General features: G+C 40.7%; 1 protein-coding gene across 4 annotated transcripts in view; it reads left to right on the forward strand.

Moving 5' to 3' along the window:
* Positions 1-20,872, forward strand: part of PTK2 (protein tyrosine kinase 2) — a 198,727-nt gene that overhangs the window by 11,160 nt on the left and 166,695 nt on the right. For all 4 annotated transcript variants that reach the window (XM_067290110.1, XM_067290112.1, XM_067290114.1 and 1 more), the window contains exon 2: positions 5,498-5,556. The gene's annotated coding sequence lies outside the window, so the exon portion shown is untranslated. The remainder of the gene's footprint in view (positions 1-5,497; positions 5,557-20,872) is intronic.

Below are 20,872 nucleotides of genomic sequence, written 5' to 3' on the forward strand. Positions count from 1 at the left end.
ATGCTGTTTCAGTGCTTTCAACAGATAGTTTTATGCCTTGCTCTGGTTTCATCAAAAGAGCGGAGGTAATTCGTAAGACAGGAGTATGTATCATTGGCTTCATGTTACAACTGAATCAGCATTTTCTTCCCTTCCATTTTTCTTCCCCTTTTGCCTTCCCTTAAAGGCAAACAAAGCCCTTAAACTTTCATAGTCCAAGGAAAAATACTGAACAATGGAGCTTCCCTTCCTAGGAAACAGATTTTGCATTTCTGTAATCTATTTATCTGTATGACTTTTTGAGGTTGAATGGGCATTACATTGAAGAGCTTGCTCACAAAAGTCTCTTACTTCTGTTGAAAGTAACTTCTGATTCAACTACAGTTTTCTCAAGAGGGAGTAGGAGCATTGGTTATATTACAGCAAGCAGAAGATCATAGAATGGAAATACAAGAAGGATTGCAACAAGTAGGTGACAAAAATAAATTTAGAGCAGCATATTAACGTGGAAGTGCTTAAAGTTAATAGAAAAAGTAAAATAAGGTAAGATCTTGTGAGTTGCTTCATAGAGGTCAGTTTTGGAAAGGCAAGATGAAAGTAGGGAGTCATGAAAAAGGATTGGAAGGATAGTTAAAAGTTAGGAGGGGGGCAGTGTGGTGGCCATGTATATATAACATAAGTACTTAATGCACATCTCGCTTGAAATATGATAGTTTTTTGGACTCTTACAGCAGTTTTAAGTGTTCCTACAGTCAGAATGTTGAAGTTACATTCTCGGTTGTTAAATCTTTGGATTTATGTGTGACTTTTAACATGTGATGGCTCTTATGAATAGGAGGTAATAATGAGTATGGACCCGTTTATTTTGTGTTGTTTTTAATATGATATTACAGATGCAGGATCTTATTGAAGTTAGTATTTCTTCCCCTGTTTCATGGTCATAACAATCTGGTTAAATGTTTCTGCAGATCTGTTGGTGAAGTTGAGAGTGGCCAATATGGTTGGTTATGTCTTGTGGCAACACACTTATCTACGTCTGGGTGCAATGATTCTGTTGTCATAAACTATATTTTATGGGCTGTGGTCTTCTGGTGTCTGAGTCACTGAACAATGTTAAGGCTGAGTTAGTCCTTGTGCACCAGTTATTCCAAAACACTAAGGGTTTCAAGGCTGCTAATTTTTCCACAGCTTTGTGTCAGTGCAAATAATGCTTTTTGGGTACTCTAGAATTTGACTGCCTTGACTGTTGTAGGACTTATCCTGAAGGCAACGGATGATTTGTCCGTAGATTGTATTCAGGGTTGTTGTACAACACTCTTGCATTGGTTTGTCTTTTTGGTGTCACTTATTGCCGGAAGTGCTTCAGGCAGGTCGGTTATCCCATTGCTCTGCGAGCAGAGGAGCCAAGTGTATTCAGCTGAGGTCAGCTCATATTAGACCTCATTACTCTGAGATCTAATATCTTATGCTCGTTATAGGGGTTCTTATGAGAGATTTAGGAGAGAGCATAAAAATCTATGTACTATATAAGCATCGGTAATAATGGCAACGAATGTAGCTAATTTTAACGGTGTTGTCTCTCATAAAACGTTACTGGTGTTCAGAAATTGCTGGTGTTTCCTTGCACTGGCATAATTCTTGGAGTCTTCTGTGTCTAGCATCATCTGTTGGAGCTTCCTCTGATTTACTGTGGTGCCAGTGGGGCATCATCAGAGACCAGACCTGATCATGTTAGATAATTTATAAGAATAAAAATGTTGTCTCACACGAAAATGTTTGCCTTCTTTGCTGTCACAGACCGCAAGTAGAAGGTGAGGTAAAGGAAATAAATCATATTGGTCTTTACTGGTTCATCTTTAGCTTTGTAGGACTTGAGATGACAAGCCTCTGTATGGAAATGGAGTGGAGAGGGTTAAAGGAGAGGAATTTGTGAGAGGAAATTAATGGAAGGATGAGAAAGGAGTAAAAGGACAAGGTGTCTTCAAGAACATGATTGTAGAGCATCGAAGGTGTCTGAAAACATAAAGAAGCTGAAGATTGGGCTCCATGCCTTAAATGAGCTTTTAGGTTTTCCTTCCCTAGGCAAATGGATTATGTCTTCAGTGGTATATGTGGTCTAGAAGCCAAACTGGAGAGGGACTGGAGTGAGACTGGAAGACAAATCTATAAACTAAATTTTTTAGACAGGGTATTTAAAGGGTTAGGCCTAAAAGTATGATAAAACTTTAACTGAGAACAGGTAGGATTATGGGTGATTTTTAAGAGGTGAGATTAAAATATGGCTGTAGGTGGAAAGAAAGGGAGAAATAGATAAATATGATTTAAAAAAAAAAAGAGATAAGGAAACAGATAAAACTGGAACAAACAGTACTTTCAGCCAGTTGGAGAAAGTCTAAAAGGAGTTGTTTTCCACCAGAAAAAGCATGTCAAAGTTAAAACATCTAAATATTGTCAGTTTGCTGAAACCTTTCCCTTGAGGAGAAAGAGCAGTTCCAAAAGCTATGAAGAGTTCCATCCTAACGCTCTCAGAACAAATGTCTTTTTTGTTCTCGTGCTGTTTCAAATAAACAGTCTTGTAGGACATAGAGATTTTTAAAAGTTGAAATAAAAGCAAGATATTTTGTTTAACCCAAACAACTTCTTATGTTAAATCTTCTTTTGGCCAATTTAGAAGTTTTCAGTGTTTATCCCAATTAGAATGAGACTAGCTTATATTTTGCATTTAAAAAGCATCCTAACTGGTCAAACTGAGTTAGGCATAGAGGAGTCCTTGCTACCTCCTGCTTCATGAAGTAGATCGATACATGCAGCAAATGAGCAAGCAGTGGATACCCAGCAAAACAAGTCTTGGGAAGATGCGCTTAGACGCAACTGTTGGTGTAAGAGGATGAAACGACCCTGTGTTTGGAGCGTCTCTGCCTGCATTGCATGCTAGTGGCTGATGACCGAAAGGGAGGCCCATTATCTGTGTTTCGGAGATGCAGTCCAGCGTCAGATCGCAGTAACACGCATTTGTCCACTCAGCTTTGCACACATGGGTAGTTTATTGAAAATCGGTGGGACAGCTTGTGTGGAAAATTCAGTGGGATCATCAGTGTTTGCATTATTGATGCCCAAGCAATTAAAACAATATTTTTCTGATATGTTTGGTGCACATTTGATGTTACATGACTCCCACAGTAATACACGCAATATATATTTTTTAACATGCTTAAGGGTGCTATTGACATATTTTTCCCGAGTGGGGAAAGGTGGTCACTGTTGGTTTTGGAAATAAAAAGTAGTTTTTGCAGGATCAGAGAACATTTTTGTTTCTCTAAGCAAACCAATAACTGTATGTATTTTTCAATCTGAGAAGCAGTCTCTTGAGGGATTTCTCTTTTTGTAAAGGATATAAAAAGTTGTCATGATGTCACTCCCATTGTGTTAATCACTGGTGTTTTCATGAATTGTCCCAAGTCATGACTAATTCCCTAAAAATACTTGGAGCAGCCATGGTTCTCGGGAACTCTGTCATTTGCCAGTCAGTAGTTTGGTACCAGAACAGCCAGCTGACTTAACAGGTTCTATGCTGACTTTAAGATTAACAGGAATAACACCACCTCAAAATACTAAAGTAGTTCACTATTAAATATTTAAAAGTAGCCACTATTAAAGTAGTTGTTGGTGATATTTTTTTTGTTGGTATGGATACATGTCATGTGAGTGTCTGTGGCTCAAAGTGCCTAAATTGAAGGTTTACCCATAAAAATGAAGGAAGTCTTACACTGGCAAGTAATGATGGAAGACCAGTCTGGTTATTCAGTAATCATTTTCTGTCTTGAAGTTCTCATGTCGTCCAGCTCTTCTTAGAGAAATTTTATGGATATAACCTATTTTAGTCTTTCTGAGGAAGCGTAGGTGCTGGGACTACATGAGCATAGGAGGATTTTTTTTGTTTTTTGTTTTGTTTTGACTGTCTGAAGTAGCTAATGACATTTAATATAGTGAGTCTCTGCCTCCCCCGTATCCAGGTGTAGGGGCGTGCATGTGGGGAGCGGAAGGAACATCTCTCCACTGCTGTCACCCTTTTGCACCTTCTTATCAGGGTGAGACAGTTTCTTCCTGCTGCAAAATCATGAATTAGAAGCAGGAGGAGGCTGAGTTGCATCAGGCCTCTTTAGTCTGCATCACTGCATCTGGTCCGTACACTGGCATGTGTTCACACAGATCTGGCCATGTGTGAGCCTATTTCCCATACAGAAGTTGTTCGGTTAATTTTTAACATAGGCACATCAACTTTGTACGAAACAGTTAAAATTCAGACTGTAAGTTCTGTAAAGCAATCTCTGTCTATGCTGCTAGCGTGCATAAAAGGTGCAAGGGGAAGAGAAGACCCATGAATGGTTTTCCATCACTTTGCGCATGTTCAGGCATTTAAACTTTTGTGAATGTTTCACGTAGAAATTCCAAGTATTACGGTTTTCTTATTTTTTTCAATTTGCTATAGTTTTTATGAACAAAATGGTATTTGTGTTGTGTTTTTAATGTAATTTATTCTAAAGTCTCTTTGCACTGCTGCTTTTAACATCTCTCTGTTATTTTACCTCATCAGATTCTCTTCTGGAAATCTTTCAGTGGCTTTTGTGTGTGGGAAAACTTAAGTAGTTAAGGTGAATAAAGGTTCAGAGATGTTCTTAAAAATTGATTTCTCCGTGCTCAGTATGTACCTAAGCTCACTCTTTCTACTTGTACTGCCTTAATCTCTCTAGTACATGTTTGTTCAAAAGGCAAAAGAGCAGAAATAACTAGTCTGTAGATTGCTCTGTCAAGTTCTCTGTTTGTGCTGCCATCATTTCCTTTAGGGGGAAAAAAAAAATTTCTGGACTGAAGTCTTACGTGCATATTTTGACCTATATCTGTACATGTTTGTTGCTTGAGCTAAAAAGTGGCCTGTCTGTGCTGTGATGCACCTACCCTGAGGAAATAAATGCTTTTCGCTGGTTCCTCCCCCACACATGCTTTTCCCACACTTCCCCCCCGGCCCCCAGGAAACAAGCTGACTCTGATTCCAGATCTGGATGGTGCTAATATTTTGAATCACTCCTCAGGCTTTCCGATGTTCCCTGTATTGTAATGCCATTAAATACATGGGTTTGGCTATATTAATTGTTCACTTCAGAATCTTTCTCTTCCCCCTTCAAAATATTGAAAGCATAAAACTTTCAAAATTTTGAATTTATTTTTGAGACCTATAGGATTGTCATCAAATTATTTTGTAAGGTACTTGTTTCCATTTTAAATCTATGCCTCCTGGCTTCTTCTGCAGTTTTTGTGGGGCTTTTCTAAGGACTTACCCTATTTTCAAGTGCAGATTGTTTAGCTGTATCTACTGCAGTTCATTTCTTTGGAAAGTTATCTTGTCTTAAGACTGAGAATGTCATGGTTAAGTTATTTATGTTTAAGTTTCTATTAGATATCTGACTGCTTTGTTGGTAATCAAGAAAATATCCTAATCAATTTTAAATGATCATTTCAGACTTCATGTTCCATCCTGTATTGAGCACCTACTGCTGAGAGCTGGAAAGTCTACTTAAGGTATGTAGTATCTAATACTTTCACTTTCTCACAAGGTTTTATTACAGGTAGAATGATCCTGGTTAAGATTTTTCTGGTTCTTTCCTTGTAGTTGCTGGTGGAAATCTTGATTATAAACACTGAATGTTAAACAGAAGTTTTTGGATTTGTCTTTTTATCAGAGCCTCTTAGCACAGGCCTTTCTCTGACACTGCATATACAGCCTTGCTGTTCAGCGCGATGGGTAAAGATGTGGGCAGGCCTGTGTAGCAGTTTGTCTTGCACGGGAGGAATTTGTAAGGTATTTTCTCACCTACTAAAATTACTTAGCTGCAAATTCACTGACCAGAGTGATATGCTAGCATTGGAGCAAAATGTTAATGATTCTTTATTTTCATGTTCTTATTTTCTGTAATACATAAATATTTGTCTCAGGCAAAATCTTTGCTGTAGGAAGACTTCACCTAATCTCAAGCATTTTAGCTATAAGAAAGAGTAGAAAAACTGGATAACCACAGGCTATTCTTTGTACTCCAGGGCTCTAGTCTTGGTCTCCTATTTTTTGATCTTTGTGTGCTCTGCCAAGATGAAGGGTTATATTTGCAAACTTCAGTTTTATCCTCTGTATCCTTGGTATTTTTCTGATTTTTTTTTTTTCTTCTGCTTTTATTGCTGCTGATGTACGTGGATGTTTGGAATATTCTTGCATTCGAGTGTAGTTAGAGGAACTTGTTGGATTCTTTTTTTTATCTATACTTTATTGCTTTCTCGCTACAGCTTTCTCTGTGGTTAACAGTTTGGGAGCCTGTATTACAAGTTTTTTCGTGTTCTTTTTTTGCTCGGGCTTTGGCGCATAACAAATCTCATCTCTTGACACTTCAAGAGCACTTTTCTATCTAACTTGCTGATGCAGAGCACCTTATTGAAGGCTTTTATATCATCTGTTTTAGATCATGCTAATGGTCGTCTTGCCTGTTTTTTAATATAGAGAGGAGAGGAGGTGGGACTGCCAGCGTTCTGGATGGGGTAAGCCCCGGTGCCTCTTCAGACTGCTGTCTCGCAGATTATATGCTAGAGGCAGTAGTCTGAAGTTAAAAAGCTCTCCAGGATCTCTCCAGCTTTCTACCTTCAGGCAACAGCAGAGGTCGCTTAGCATCTTATGACTATCTAAATCTGCTGGAATAGATGTCTTTTGCTCTTCAGTAGCATTTTTTTCCTGCCTAATTTCCTATGCTATGAGTGGCCCGGGTGGTAATCAGGCTTTCTTAAATTTTCAAGTTTTTGGTGACTAATTGCTCTTCTTTTCTACCTACTGTTCCTTCCCATTTCTGGTTTGGGATGCTGTTTGTATGTGTTGTACAGTTACTGGATGGAATTCCTTGGAAAAAACTTTCCTTGCTCCAAGGAATAAATTGAAAGTGGTTTAAAAACGGTAGTCTTCAGTTTTGTGACTAAATTGGAAAGCCTGAAGCACTGTAGGTGGAACAGAAAGCATCAGTAATGGTATTTTATCAATTAAGACCAGTATTTGTTGGCCTGTGTGTCTTGCTAAATCCAAGTTATAATTCGGATGGAATCCCAGACATGTTTTACACTTCTTACTATACTTATTCTCCCTGAGTCACTGCTTCGTAATGTGAAAAAATTAGTAATGTGGGAAATCCAAAAAAGTAAGGATCTGAAAAGCTTTGGGTTTCTTCTGGGTCGGGGAAGGGAACTAAACAGGGCAGCTGCCTTCAGCTTATCATATATGAAGGACTATAGATCAGACCTATGGTTTCAGGGTTTATTTTTAATGCTTCCTTTCATTTTGCTTGACCTTTTAAAAGGAACGGCGACTACTGTCCTGATGTCATAGGCAAAAGCACACACTTGTATGTTTTGTGCGCTGTTTGTTCTTCGGAATACATAGTTTGTAAAAGATCGAAGTGACTCATATCCTGGTAAAACCATGACAACTAAGTGCTTATTAGTTTGTTAGGTAAATATCTTGCAGTATCTTCCTAGATAAGACTTGGTAGAAAACCAGCTCTGTGAATGACAGGGTTGCGAAATGTAATGTCAAGCGAGCAGAAACAGCAAAAGACATTAAATGGTGAATATTTCTGATCTGTCAGGTTTAAATTGAAGTGTGTGTGTATCTTTTATATATTTATATATATATACACACACATATATAAATTTATTTTTTTTTGGCTGGGAATTTGGTAGGAGGGAGAGATTAGTACTACTTACTCTTTGTATTATGTGTGCGAATACTGGAATGAGAGTTGCAGTGTACCGAATCTCTTGCTTACCCAGCTGGGTTAAAGACCGTTATTGCAGAGTCGCACATTCGGATTGCCAGTATTTAAGATCTTGTACATGTATCATGATAGTGTTTTCATTGCACGATCATATACTTTGTTCCGCAGAGCCACTGCCTTGTTTGTTGCCGAAAATATACCTGTGTATTCACTGCGCTCTTCAAGTCCTTCTCTGACAAAACTTCCTGATGGGTTTTTCCACAGAGTTTGCCATGGTAGTGTCTGCTTTACCTATTCCTCTCCCAAGGTTGTTAGCATCTGTCTTGGATGGAATCACTGAATGTAGGGTCAAAAGGACAGAATAATTTTAGGCCCCACATGCCATGCTTTTTGTTGTTGTGATACTTAAATTTCTTGCATTCAAAACAAATCTTTCACTGATTTGAATAGCACCTGGAAGTACTTGGCAGTTCTGTGTTTAACCTCCAGGGTCTCAAGGCATGCGTCCCTAAAAGAGAAATATTGAGATTGTGGAAAGCTTGATTGAATGATTCTGTTCACCTCATCCAGAAACCCTGAATGCAGAGATGACATTTAATTGCTTAAGCTCATAAGGTGTTTTTTGTCTTCATGCCAATTCTGATTCTCTACTTGTATGTCCCAGCAAATGCAGAATACGGATTTCAATGGGGAGGGGTTATGAGCAGCAGTTTTATTACCTTTATAAGTCTGACTTATTCCTCAGGCAAGTCTTTGTGAACTGAACTGATGCAGGGGGTCTGCAAGTAAAACAAGGTGCAATTGTGTATTTTCAAAGGAAATGCTGAACACCTGTTAACGGCAGGTGGTGCTTGCACTTCCACCTAAGAAGGAGCTTTCCAGAAGATGTTCCGGTGATTGTGTCCCTACTGCTGGTGACTCCCAGTGCTTTGCAACTTTCCAGCTTTATTTTAATTGGAGTTAAACTAATAGCAATGATTTGACAAGCAGCCTTGTTCTATCTAGCGTGGAACTTGTTGTAAAACAGTGTGTCAGATGAATAAATTTAACTATCATAGTATCTTTCTAGGAGTAGGGTGCTAGTGTTGTTAAGCTGGATTGGCTTAAGCAAACAAACTTGTGCTGAATTGGCTTCCTATTTGTCTCTTGGAGTAATAAATATTTCCCTCCTGAAGTCTATAAAGAACCATGTTTTCTCTGTCTTTTGGAGGTTATGCATCTAATCTTGTTTTGATACATTAAGAGCTTTTCCCTTCTTGACACAAAATTTGTTTCAAAATAAATGTCACTATGCAGTTAAAACTAAAGAATAACCACTTTATTCTGAAGAGCCAAGATAATTAATGTATAGTGCTTCAAGTCAATAACCACCTATGTGCTTATAGCTCCTCCTGGCTTCTGAAAGTGGAATTTTGCTGGCCTTCCTATCTGGCTTATTACTCTAGACTTCTGGGGCATTGGAGGACAATTTAAGTTTCCCCCAAGGTTACAGTAAACTTCCATGCATGCAAACCCAGCCTGCTTGGAAGAGTGTGCGAGATCACCAGTGGTTCAGTGCGTAACATTTCTATCTGGGTTCTTATTGCGAAGGGTTCTAGGTTTCATCTATATTGGCAGACATCACCAGGGGCATTTATTATGCCAAGTTTTAAAAGCAATGAACTTGAATTTCATAAGTGCAAACTATGCTTGCAAACTATGCTGTGTGGTACTTAAGGCCTTCCTGAACTCTGTCCTGGCCTTTGCCCGGCATAGCTGTTGTTCCTGAGCCTGTCTCCGAAGCAACTGTGGTCTTTTAAATGAAGCTAAGTGGGCTCAGTAGAGGGGGAAAATAAACATAGAATTAAAAAAAATAATAATAATCCCTGCTTGGGATATTCTCCTTAGCTGTCTCTCATTCCTCATTGGGTTTTAACTCCTAAAACATCAATCTATCTGGATTGTCTGGGAATGCGTTACCGAAGTAGAATGAAGTAAGCTTTAGTCCTCCCTCCAGAGGTGCTAAAGAACTTCTGTATGCTATAACAGATTATTTGTTTTGCCTGCTACCCCTTCTGGTAAATGCAAGTAGGGAAACAAAACAGAAAATAGTTTGCCAGTCAGTAAATACATGTTTCTTTGTAATACAGGTTGGATGGATCTGTAGTATTACAGCCTTGTAATGCCACGCACAGCCATGTAATGCTGCTGATAATATTCTCCAGACTATGCTTAAATTGCAGATTTCCGAGTTAGTCACTTGGTTTGACTTTTCCCCTGTATGCCAGCTATTAGCCTGTACACTGCAGCATTATTTCAGCTTGGAAAAGTATCGTTTTTCCCCCAAATGCATACTACTTGTCTTTCTGGAGCAACAAATTTCTTCATAACCCCCAGCCCTGAAAACACATACCTGCTTAAGTTTGTGCAACCGTGTTGATAATGTTCAGATTCAAGAACCACTTACTGATTTGAAGTCAAGCGTGCCTATTCATGTTTGAATTTCAGAGTGAGGATCGTAACGCTTGGTTATTGTGGTGGCAGGCTCTCCTTTATACTTGTAAGGAAGGTGGATGCAACCCATTTTATTGTTTCAAAAGGCAAACTAATTTTGGTTCACCGTAGCTATTCTGTTCCACTTTTAGTGTGTTACTGCTCTAAAAATAGATGTAGAGCTCTTGGGGGTGCAGCGCTATTTATGTTCTAAAGTTACTGTAGTTTGATATTACCATGAGACTACTTCATTTATTTAGCTACTCGTATATAATTGTCCTTTTGTCCTGTATTTTGATTAATGGGTTAAAATCTGTACTGCTTGTTAGAGTCTGCAGGAAATACGCAATACTTAACGCTGTGGCCTAGAGAAATTTCTAAAAGCAGCAGGATGTTCTGAATCATTCATCTAGACCGTTCTTATACAAAATAATCAATGATAATGTGCTTCTCGCTGCTAGCTGATAGACTTTACCCATCCAGGACATCCAAATTTCAGACACTCAGCAGATCAGCTCTGCATCAGCCTTTGAGTGCACCTCGAAAAGTGTATTCACCTTTCTGCTTGTGGAAAGAAAACACGAAGAGAATTTTCTGAGTGCAACAAAAAGACCAAAATCCAAAGCAGACCCTAGCCTTTCCAAGACTTGGAAATTCCAGTTTTCACCTGCAAATTCAATTTGATGTGCCTGGCTTCCCAACTATCCTTTATGGTACTGCTTGTTGTTTGGTGTAGCATCTTGAGTTGCAACTGTAGACCAGGTTGTAATGAGCGTCCCTATGCCAAAGAGATTACATTTCAAATATAAAAAAAGGGAAAACTGATGGATACAAACATACTGAGAAGTTGTAAAATATTGTGGGAAAAAATACTGTCCAGCTTGATAGGCAGCAGGCCCAGCAAATGACAAGCCAGTGACTGCCAAGGTTGGTCTGTGCTCTGTAGCGAAGGAGAGAGCTGGATTATTTCCTGGCGGATGATCACAGAGAAGTCCTCTGAAAGGCAGCGCTCTCAAATATACTTCCCGAGATGAATTTTAGTCAGCACTGCCAGAAATGCAAAGAATTTCGCTCTTCAGGAAATTCAGGATTTATAAATGTGTCATGCTCAAAACTGGACCTTATATTCAAGCTGAACTGAATAAATTGGAGAGATTACTTATCTTTCTCACTTTTGGCACCCTTGTTCACAAGTCCCAGTATAATTTTTTTCTCCCCCTTTCCTTCTCCCCAGTAGTCTCACTTCTGGCTCTTGTTCACTTTTGATTTGCTAAAACCTCCAGATGACTTTCTGTGCAATTTTTCTCTTGCCAGTAACTTCCCCTATATGCATGGCTGGTTGTTCCTACCTAGGTGTAAAGCTGGTGGAAATAATGTGAGATAAGTGTTAGAGATGTCCGAGTAGTAAGACATGACTTCTTTGCTTCTTATCTATCTGTAAGGCACATTACCAGTTATACATTAACAGCCAGGACAAATCATTTCAAACCAGCCTAATTCTCCTTTAGATGCTTACAGATAACTTGTTTAATTTGTATCTTATTTCTTTGGGACCTTGAGTTGCATAATTCTTCGTAACGGATCATAATTCTCTGGATGCTAGTTTCTTTTGAAACTTAAATGTTTCATATTTGTTTTGTCTATGTTTGCAGCTGAGTAGAAAATACTTTTAAAAAGCTTTCTTTCGTTCATTTAGTACTCCTGTGCTGCTTGCCATCTCTGTTTAAAAGGTCCCAGCTGAGCGACAGTTTTGGGCCAGTAGGTTGGGGTATACGGTGTTGACCATTACGTACGGCAGTGGAAATGACACTTGTGTTCTCATGTGCTTGAATTAATTTCATGAAAAGCATTTACAGCAGTGGGAGTTGACAGAAATTGTGGTTTCTTTTTGATTATATTGTGTTCTCTTCCCACGTACTGCTCCCTCGGGTGCAGAGGAGGTAGCTGTCAGAAGTGCTGTGTTTTCTTATGCTTCTTTCTTGTTGGCAGCTATCAGTTAATACCTTTTTCTGTGGCAAGATGTAAAGCAGGTAACTCGAGTTCGCAGGCAAGATGCTGGACAAATGCAGCTTGTACAGCTTGCTTATTGAGAAGGATTAAGAGGACAGGAGAAGACGGTAAGAGTCTATAACTGTGCCCGTAAATGAACATGTTAGATAAGGTATAGCCCCCTTTGCCTCGAGGGAGCCTTGATCACATAATGAAACCTGTGACCTGTAACTGTTCAGATACCACTGAAATACAACCCTCTCTTTGGTAACACGTGGAAGTCGTCTGGTAACACAGTTCGCTCACAACTATAGTGTGAAAGATACAGTCTTTAAATGGCTAACCAAGATTCTGATTTAAAAAAAATAAGTCATTTCTTATTTTAGTAAAATAGTATTAGGCATGTAGAAAGGAAAAAAAGGCATTTAAAGTCAGGGTTGTCCACAGGCCTCCGAGTCTGGCATTCCAGATTATATTTGTATTTATTGTAAGCAGGTGGTGGGGTCATCACTTCCCTCTTCCAGGATCAGTCTACTCGGTTTAACTTTCGGGACAGGATAATAAAAGCTTGACAATGTCATAGTAGGTGTTAAGGCCCAAAGAAATTGGGACAGCCACGATCATCAAGTTCTTTCCTTTTAGCCCACTCCTTTATTCTTAAATGATTTCTGCAGAGCAGTGTCCAAAAAGAACGGTAGGTTCTTTCTAATAATATTAACACTAGAAATGTATTTTGGTGACTTTCTCCTGTTTCTGGAAGTCTCCTAATGTTGTTTTGTTAGTACTAGCTTTGCTAGGAGCCTGGGTGGTATTGTATCATAGTTATTTTAAGTGGAACAGTTCAAGTTGTGCTGATCTGCTTTTAATGTATGCTGACTCTCAAATTTATAAATTAGGTTATTTTTAAATTGCACTCTTATTATGGTGAATAACTTAACTTACAAGCCTCTGCATAACAATTTTTGTCTTAAAAGCAGGGTCTTAACTTGCACCACCTTTTTGCATAATATTAGAGGCTCTGTATTGACCCTTGTTTGATACCTTAAAAAAGCAGTTTGAAAACAGAAAATGAAGATACTAATTTATTGGGGTCGAAATAGTGCTGAAGAACAATTTTGCTTAAAACAAGTCTCAACCTAAAAGATTCCCTAGGTCAGAAGCTAGTGGCGTTCCCTCTTGCAGCAGCTAGTCCATATTGTAAAGCTGGGATCCCGTGCGTTGTTCAGAGCAGCAAGTCAGTGCTTTTATCCACTGTCAGCCACATGCAGATCTGTGTGTATGCGAAAAACATCCGGCAGAGCAGCTTCTCGCTTTGTGGGTTTGTGCACTTGCGGTTCTGCTGGTCAGAGTGGATTTGTGTCCTTTCACATCTACCAGAGCGTAGGCGTTTTTGCATTGAAACCAGTCTTAGTTTCATGTTCTGCTTCTCAAGACAGCTAGTTGCTAAGCACGGAGTATGTTTGTCCGGTCTGAGCTCTTGTGCTTCTAGCTCTGCCCTAAATACTAGTGCTAGTACTAATACTAGCTATCACTAGGTGGTTTTGAGGGGGGGAAGGAGTGGTTTTTTTTTTGTTTGTTTGTTTGTTTTCTCTTCACCTTCTCTACCAGATCTTAAGTGGATCTAAGTAGACAGTGAAGAATAGGACATCTGGTGGCGATGGTGGGGAAGTCTGGGCTTCAGCTCAGAAGTTCCCTGTTAGTAAAATTCAAAGAGGAGCTGGGCTAAAGCTACCTGGAAGACACATGAGGGGGATGGTGTGGGGGGGAGATGTATGTATATGGTGTGAGATTTCACATCAGTTACTCGCGACTTTTAGAAGGAAAAGAATAAGAATTAGAGCTCTTACACTGAATCCAAAGTTCCAGAGACCAAAAAAGTCACTGAATCCGATTCATATTTATTTGACCTTGCTTTTGATGACAAACAGCGTTTTAAGCATTCTATAAATATAGCTCTTCCCTTGGGAAGGAGAAAGACTTGCACAAGCCAAACAGTAAGTTATATTGCTTGATATACTGATGGTATCTGTATCCATAGTGATGACATAGTAATGAGGCCTTCTACAGACAGCTGGAAGTAGCCTCACGATCCCGGGTCCTGGTTCTCATGGGGGACTTCAACCACCCTGATATCTACTGGAATGACAACACAGCTAGGCACAAACAGTCCCGGAGGTTCCTGCAGAGCATTGGTGACAACTTCTTGACACAGGTGGTGGAGGAGCCAACAAGGAGAGGTGTGCTGCTGGACCTTGTACTAACAAACAAAGAAGGACTGGTTGGAGATGTGAAGGTTGGGGGCAGCCTTGGCTGCAGTGCCCATGAGATGGTGGAGTTCAGGATGGTGTGAGGAGGAGGCAGGGCACTAAGTAGGATCGCAACCCTGGAGTTTAGGAGAGCAAACTTTGGCCTCTTGAGGGACTTACTTGGAGGAATCCCATGGGTTAGGGCCCTAGAAGGAAGGGGCATTCAAGAGAGCTGGTTAATATTCAAGCATCACTTCCTCCAAGCTCAAGATGGGAGCATCCCTATGAGTAGGAGGTCAAGCAAAGGAGGTAGGAGACCTGCATGGATGAGCAAGGAGCTCCTGGCAAAACTCAACCAGAAGAAGGAAGTATACAGAAAGTGGAAAGGGGGACAGGCCACTTGGGAGGAATATAGGAATGTTGTCAGAGTATGCAGGGATGCAACGAGGAAGGCTAAGGCCCGTTTGGAATTAAATCTGGCTAGAGATGTCAAGGACAGCAAGAAGGGCTTCTTCAAATACATCAGTAGCAAGAGGAAGACTAGGGAAAATGTGGGCCCTTTGCTGAATGGGGTGGGTGCCCTGGTGACGAAGGATGCAGAGAAGGCAGAGTTACTGAATGCCTTCTTTGCTTCAGTCTTTACTGGTCAGACCAGCCCTCAGGAACCCCAGACCCTGGAGGCAAGAGAGAAAGTCTGGAGAAAGGAAGACTTTCCCTTGGTGGAGGAGGAGTGGGTTAGAGCTCATTTAAGCAAACTTGACACCCACAAATCCATGGGCCCTGATGGGATGCACCCATGAGTGCTGAGGGAGCTGGCGGATGTCATTGCTAAGCCACTCTCCATCATCTTTGAAAGGTCATGGAGAACAGGAGAGGTGCCTGAGGACTGGAAGAAAGCCAATGTCACCCCAGTCTTCAAAAAGGGCAAGAAGGAGGACCCAGGGAACTACAGGCCAGTCAGCCTCACCTGCATCCCTGGAAAGGTGATGGAGCAGCTCATGCTGGAGGCCATCTCCACGCATGTGGAGGAAAAGAAGGTGATCAGGAGTAGTCAGCATGGCTTCACCAAGGGGAAATCATGCTTAACCAATCTGATAGCCTTCTCTGATGGAATGACTGGCTGGGTAGATGAGGGGAGAGCAGTGGATGTTGTCTACCTAGACTTCAGCAAGGCTTTTGACACTGTCTCCCATAACATCCTCACAGGGAAGCTCAGGAAGTGTGGGCTAGATGAGTGGACAGTGAGGTGGATTGAGAACTGGCTGAATGGCAGAGCTCAGAGAGTTGTGATCAGCGGCGCAGTCTAGTTGGAGGCCTGTAGCTAGCAGTGTCCCCCAGGGGTCAGTCCTGGGTCCAGTCTTGTTCAACTTCTTCATCAATGACCTGGATGAAGGCACAGAGTGCACCCTCAGCAAGGTTGCTGACGATACAAAACTGGGAGGAGTGGCCGATACGCCAGAGGGCTGTGCTGCCATTCAGAGAGACTTGGACAGGCTGGAGAGGTGGGCGGAGAGGAACCTCATGAAGTTCAACAAAGGCAAGTGCAGGGTCCTGCACCTGGGGAGGAATAACCCCATGCAGCAGTACAGGTTGGGGGTTGACCTGCTGGAAAGCAGCTCTGCCGAGAAGGACCTGGGAGTGCTGGTGGACACCAAGTTAAGCATGAGGCAGCAATGTGTCCTTGTGGCCAAGAAGGCCAATGGGATCCTGGGGTGCATCAGGAAGAGTGTTGCCAGCAGGTTGGGGGAGGTGATTCTCCCCCCTACTCAGCCCTGGTGAGGCCCCATCTGGAGTACTGCGTCCAGTTCTGGGCTCCCCAGTACAAGAGGGATGCGGCACTACTGGAGCAAGTCCAGCGAAGGGCTACAAAGATGATTAGGGGACTGGAGCATCTCTCTTATGAGGAAAGGCTGAGAGAGCTGGGCCTGTTTAGCCTGGAGAAGAGAAGACTGAGAGGAGATCTTATCAACGTGTACAAGTATCTGAAGGGAGGGTGTCAAGAGGATGGGACCAGACTCTTTTCAGTGGTGCCCAGTGACAGGACGCGAGGCAACGGGCCCAAACTGAAACACAGACAGTTCCATCTGAACATGAGGAAAAACTTTTTCACTGTGAGGGTGACAGAGCACTGGAACAGGTTGCCCAGAGAGGTTGTGGAGTCTCCTTCTCTGGAGATATTCAAAACACGCCTGGATGCAATCCTGTGCAATGTGCTCTAGGTGACCCTGCTTGAGCAGGGGGGTTGGACTAGATGATCTCCAGAGGTCCCTTCCAACCTCAACCATTCTGTGATTCTGTGACAGCAGGAAAACCTGCACAGAATGCCGCTGCCAATGTGTAATAACAGTATACAAACAGTGTGAATAATATGGGTCAGATTTTGCTGTTCTAGCTTTTCTAACTAAAACTCCCATTTGAAGGTATGCTTGTACAAAGAAAATTAATGTGGTGGCTATATTCACAGATTTAAAAGGTAGCTTAAATGCGAAATGTATGAATCCTGGAGTTAGACTTATTCATTTAGCCTCGAACACTTTTCTGATGCATTTTTTGTGTTCCCTAATTCTCAGTTAATGGGGAAAATGCAGAAGTATTAAGTTGGAGAAGGCAAGGTTGCCATCAGTCAGAAGGTTCATCTATTTTTTATGTATAAGATTATGTAATCACATCTTCATTCAAGTTCCTTGCCTGTCTTGTATTTTTTTAGGAAAAATAATATTTTTAACTCCTAAACTTGTATCTGAACTCTAAAATATTTTTGTCAGCAGAGATTTTTTGTATTATTTTGGAGTCGGATGGAGTTTAAAGTAAACTTGGTACTTTAGGATGAACTTCTTTCTTCCCCTTTCCTCAAAATAATTTTTGAAGAGGAGCTTGCAGAAACCCGCGAACACTTGAAAACTGGATTATTGGAAAGGCTGTAAGCTTGGCCTCGCGTCTAGATTTTTTGCTGTCGTGAAGGTTATAGTTGGTTAGAACGGACTGAATGAGAAGAAACTGAACAAAAGCACCAAGTCTTTTTGTGTAGGTGTAAGTATAACTTTTTGGCTGAGTCACCTTAAATACACAGCAGTGGAGGAATTTGGCAAACTTACACATTCCTTTAATCTTGTTTTTTCACCTCTGCAGCATCCATATTCTCTGTACAGCTGGTGTGATGACTAATTGAGGTCATATCCAGTCTGTTCATGAAATCCTGAAATTGTTCTTCTGCTATCTTGGGGGATTTTCTTTTGTTCCTAATGTTCCCTCTTATCATTCGTGTTGCATAAAATGTTTGTTGAAGTGAGGGCATGTTTTGATTTGTCTAGTGAGAGCTCTTAAATTTCTGAAGAATGCAGAGATTCGAAGGAGGGAGGCAGTCGGAGATGCGAGCAGCCCAAGGGCAGGGAAACCTATCCAAGCATACTTTCCTTTCCCTGCAGAAGAAAAAAATGTGAGAAAAAAATGTTGGTTTGGATTTTTGGTTTGTGCAAATAGTGGTATGTATGTATTTTACCTTAAATGGGGTGGTTGTTTACAAATTTTTGTTAAAAGCATGGAGTATTAAAAAAAAGTTGAAATATTCATACTGCGTAGTTGTTGAGACTTGGTAGTATACCTTGGTTGTTTTTTTTTCCCCATGTTGTGGTTTGTAATATGTTCACTTTGTAGATAACTTCTGTTACATTCTTAAAAAAAAAAAAAAGCCTAAATTCATTGAAAATTAAATATTGATTTGCGCGTTGCTGTTTTTAAACTTTAAAGCCTTTCTGAATTGTGGTTAATTGAACTTGGCTTCATACTTGAATACACAGTGGTTGTCCTGAAAGCAAGACATCTGAATTACAAATTAATGCATTTTTTTCACGTGTGTGGCTCACGTGTTCTTTAACTGATTCCGCTAACATGAGACCAGATCATTTTGCTGAGCAAGCGACTCTTTGAAATGCTTGGCTTAAATGTGATGGGAAAGTAAAGACAGAAAATAAGCTACTGCTAACAACTTTCTAATTTGAAAACATGAAAGTGATGTTATATCTGCTTACATGTAAAACATCTGGGAATTCAGTGGGGTTTTTTTATCCACTCTGTCCATCTCATGCTCTTCAGTTCCCCCAGAGAATTCAGAAGTCAGAGCTCAGTTTACTGGAGCTTTCCATAACCCACTTTAGTATTTTGCCATTAATCAGAGCTGTAATCCAGTCCATAAATGTTACCAAATTTCACAGATCTCTGCTATTGTAGTCTTCCAGAATATTCATTTGAATAGAGCAGATTTTGTCACCTGTCAGGACTTTCTGGAATGACAGGGTTTTGTCCCTGAATAATACATTTTCATGGCTCTTGTATGAAGCCAAATGAGGGTTTTTCTTTTTTCTTTTTTTTTCTTTTCTTTTTTTCCTTTTATGCACTTTAAAAACATTTGGTTGATGCATGTTGTTGTTCTGTTCTTAACTAGTGATTGCATTGCTAAGATTGCTTGCCTTTCATTTGAATAACATATGTGTTGCTAAGGGCGGGCGAGGGAGAAGTCCACCAGGCCCCTGGTCTTGGTCATTATGTGAAATTCAAAAGCCCACCAGGAGCTGTGATAGGGGACAGCTGTTGAGTTCAGCTGCTGAAAAGAGCCGCTTACTACCTGCAAACCTTGCCTCTGCCTCTGGTAAGCCGACAAAGTCAAGATAATGCAATGAGATTGGAAAAACCGGTTGATTCATTGGAAAAGCTGACATCAGAAAGGAGAGCTGTTTTGGCCTAAGGGCGTCCGATGTCGTCGTCTGGCTCCATCTGCCTGACCAGCCATTTGCGAGGAGACAAGGTATCCATGCAGTAATGGTCTGCACGGGAGGGGGTGCAAGTCCTAGGAACCAAAGGTTTTGTGACAAAACTACCAGATTTGCTGTACGCTAGCTGTAAAAGCAACATACTTGCTTTTGGGGGGCTTGGGTGGAGGCTGAGGGGAAAAAACGGAGTTAAGTCCTCTGGAAACTAAATCTCAGAAGCTGAAATGCAACAAACTATTTAGTATCTCAGAGTCTAGCTCTATATTTTTGTGATTTGGGGAAGAGGTGGGGGAGCTGGAGCTTTGTCTCAATATTAACTTATTTTTTTAAATAGTCAAACACGATCTTTTTCTTCAAGCCTTTCACAAATGGATGTGCTTGATGTAGGTCAGATTATAAAAGAAAGCTAAAACTCAGGTGTTCTCGCATTCACGTTAGTACTTTGGAAAGGGGCTGTGGAGTGCATCACGGCTCAGTACCGTGTGCCTAGCCTCAAAACTGCACTTCGTAATGATTTTTGGAGCAACGTTCAATTTTTATGTAGACTTTAGATTTCAGAGCTGTATGCAATTACCAAACCTATTGACATTAGGTAATGTCTACAGACAGATGTGAAGATGTCTTAATTAGAAAAAGCAAGGTTGGAAAAAACCTGAGATCTTGCTTTTTTTTTGGTATCGCTTTTTCTGAGGTGACTCAAGTGAGTTTTAGACTGTAATCCTGTATCACTGGGATAAGCCTTTTTGCACGTGTATGTTGTCTGTAAGAGGCATTTTGGACCAGATAACACTATTTTTACTTGTAGAGAAACTCTCTTGGATGAAACTCTTACAAGCTAAGGTCTGTACCACCCCTGACTTTGCTTTTTCCCTCTGTCCCCAGTCATGTTCTTACAAATGACAGTGCTGCCCAGTGTTAGCCTGCTTTTCTAAATAATTAGAAAATGCTCTCGAAGCAAGAAAGGTGTTGTTATAGTTACTGTGATGAAGTGGTGTGTACGTGGGGGTGTGGGAAATAATGCTGTATGAATCTATCTTTTCAGAATCTATCTATTCTATACAGAATAAAGCTGTATTTATTCAGGTTTTTCTTAATTTTCAAAACAATATCTGTAGGTATGAACTTTGAAGTCAACTTAAGAAGGTAAGATGTTCTTGGTAAGCATGTAAGAAGGTTTTGTGATCTTAGGTGTCCTGTTTAGCACCATACTGTGCCATTCATTTGCACCTTAGTCCTGCTTTTTAAATTTGGAGATGGTTTTTCAGGCGTTTCTTTGTTTCCTCTGGCATGGCACAAAGCGAAGTGATCTTCACAGCTGCTGGGAGCAAGAATAAGTCTGAAAGCGTGAAAAAACATGCAATAAGGGGATGGGGTTCGTCTGGCTAAATGGTGGTGTCTGCATGGTTGGTACACTCGTCTGAGCCACTCTAGACACTTACAGTAAATGCTGATTTGTTCAGTGGGATTGAGGGAGCAATTAATCATTTTGTGAAGTGAGTTGCTATCTTTAGAAACCCTCTCAGGGAGGGAGAGTCTTAAGACTGTACTTGCAGAGCAGTACCAGCTAGGGGTCTAGGAGTGGCTGTGGAGAGTTTGTAGGATTTTGTTGTTGTTGTTT

The sequence above is a fragment of the Apteryx mantelli genome, chromosome 2, assembly GCF_036417845.1.
Source record: "Apteryx mantelli isolate bAptMan1 chromosome 2, bAptMan1.hap1, whole genome shotgun sequence".
Classification (NCBI taxonomy): Eukaryota; Metazoa; Chordata; class Aves; order Apterygiformes; family Apterygidae; genus Apteryx; species Apteryx mantelli.